This window comes from Galeopterus variegatus, unplaced genomic scaffold (assembly GCF_000696425.1).
Source record: "Galeopterus variegatus unplaced genomic scaffold, G_variegatus-3.0.2 Scaffold3580, whole genome shotgun sequence".
NCBI classification, from domain to species: Eukaryota; Metazoa; Chordata; class Mammalia; order Dermoptera; family Cynocephalidae; genus Galeopterus; species Galeopterus variegatus.
In genome coordinates this window covers 116,648-119,271 of record NW_007729691.1, presented here as the reverse complement: position 1 = coordinate 119,271, position 2,624 = coordinate 116,648, and positions in this window count along the sequence as shown.

Genomic DNA, 2,624 nt, shown 5'->3' with positions numbered 1-2,624 from the left:
CGGGGGCGTGCGCGGACCAGGCTCGCTACAGCTGGCGTCGCGAAGTGCCCTGGGGTCGTGCCCTTTGGCGAGGGCCGCAGGGCCCCGGGACTTGCTTCTGCTCGAGTGGGTGGTGCGCGCGCGCGGAGGAGGCGAGACCCGCGGGACCGGCGCAGCCGGGGTCTCGCGGGCCGGGTGGGCCCTCGGAGCATCGCGACGCGCCGCCCGCGCCACGCGGCCGAGGAGCCGTCAGGGCCGAATCGAGTGCCTTCGCCCGGGAGAAAGATGCCCTCGGGCCCCCCCTTTTCTGCCGCAGACGTCCCCCCTCCCCTCGCCTCGGTTCCTCCAGCTTCGCCCAGTGCCCCGCCCACCCGTCCCCGCCCTAGGCCCCTCCCCCACGGACGCCTCCCTCAGGACTTGAGTCTCTGCAAGTTATTGGCAATATTTACACTCGCCAAGATTGAGAGAAACCGTGGCGTGGAAGCAAGTCCCAGTGCCGCAGTCCCTGCGGGCTGCAGTGCTGGGGCAGAGGCGGTGCATCAAGCCTCTGGGGAAGAGGCTCTTGCGTTGCAAAGATTTGTCTTTCTGAGCTGGAGTCAAAACATCAGCCTCAAGTGGAAATCATGTTGGTGGTGGCGGAGGTGCCGTGTGTATGTGACTCCGTTGTCTACCAAGTGAAAATCTGTCCACGTCTGAGGCCGAGTACTGCTTTCGGCTGGCACCTTGGGGGTAAACCGTCCTGATTCACTGTGCTTCAGCTCAGATTTGCTACCCAAGAAACCACCATCTCAAACCTTCACAATGGTGTTTCTGCAAAGTAGCAAACTCAGTCCCAATTGGTGACAGTTTTTGGCCACAGAAAATGAAACTATTTGCTTGCCTTTTTGGCGACATAACTCTTAAACTCTTAAGACTGGAAGAATATGATGAAATAAAATTATTACTTTATTTTATTGGCCACAAAATTATTGGATTTTTAGATAAAGGAGAGTCCCAAATTACTTCCCAAGTGGGGTTTTTCCTAAATTACTGTTAAAAATCTTTAAGTCTTTAATTTCCCCCTCCAAGGACTGACAGGGTCTTTAAGAGCAAACTAGTAAATCCCAGCTTGAAATCCAACAGCCCAAAGTCCAACGGCCCGAGGTTCCCAGGGTTGTTTTTTCTCGTGACATTGGGAATCCTCCCAGTTCATCTCTCACCTGGATCTTGTCATCTGGGCCATCGTGAAGTGATCTGTGAACAATGCTGGTCCCTCCAGCAGACCCGCTGGTCAATCAGGCAGAACAGTCTATGCAAATGGCTGAGGGGCCAAGCTCCGGGAACAGTGCGCCCATTGTCCTGGGCATTTCAAAGCGCGGAGCAGCTGCGCAGACTTGTCGCCTCGGACCCTCGGCTGCCACACTAATGTCATCATTGCAAAACATCAGATTTTGAAAACTATACAATCGGAATTCATTAGCAGCCTTCTCAGCAGAGCCGTCCCTTCTCCATGACAAGTCTCACAGCCCAGACCCCTTTCTGTCAGTAGGGGGTCGAAAGAGGAGGCGGGGGATGCGACGGGGGGAGAGTTTTGAAAGTGACAACTGCTGATGATCCACAATTTCCTTTTTCTGGTGGATTTGCAAACTTTAAAAACCTTCCTTGGGGTTCCGAGCCCGGATGTCTGACTCAAAGGACCCTGAGACTTGCAGGTTTCGGTTCTTTGAAAGGAGCCAAGATGTCGAGTGGAGTGAATTCAACAAAGACGTTGTCTTCTGTTTTACTGATCGCACCTAGTGACAGTTTTTCAGGTTATTTTCTTTAGGTTGAACGCGAAACAATACATATTAGAGAAAATTCGCGCCCTCAAGCACACACGTTACTTGTCAGGCCACGCTGCTGCTCCGCAGCGTCGTCACAGACAACTCGCGACCGTTGAGTCTTGAAGCGCGTCTTCACTAAGTCCGTGTAACCGTTCCCACCCCCTTTCCATCGCCGCGCCGGCCTCCCCACCCCCTAGAACGACCACGCGGGGACAGATGCGCTCGTGGCCGCCGCGGCGACCCCCGGTGGGTGCTGAGCGCCGGGACCTGCGAAGGAGACCCGTGGGCAGCCAATGCCCAATGCACAGGGCGGGCCGGATGCGCGCCTGCAGGCCCTGCCACCTGGGGACACGCGGGCCACCGGCAGGTCCGAGGGACCCGAGGCCGGACGGAGCTGGTGTCCGGGGCGTGACCAGGCTGTGACCCCGGGGCGCCGGCTAAGGCAGCAACGAGCTTGTGCTCTCCGGTCCCCACCTCTGTTAACGTGTCCTTGTGCTTCTCCACAGGATTTCCTGTCCGCTGTCCTCTCCGTAGCTGGTCCGTGGGCTGGAAAACCTTCCTAGGAAAAGGCAGTCAACGTGGAGAGAGGCCCCAGGGAGCTGCGAATTAAGCTGCAGAGGACGGCGGCGGCGGAAGCACAGGTGCTCCCCGCGCGCCCCTGTGCTCCCCGAGGTCTCCCGCGCGCCCCCCGGGGTGCCGTTTCTTGACAAGTGCAACTAAATGTGTTTGTAAACGCAACAACAAGAACAGGGAGATAAACGGGAAAACGCCCCACGGCTGTGTCTTGTTGGGTGGGGGGCGGAGGTGAAGCTGAACGGTCCGGGCAAAAGCTGTGGACGGGCT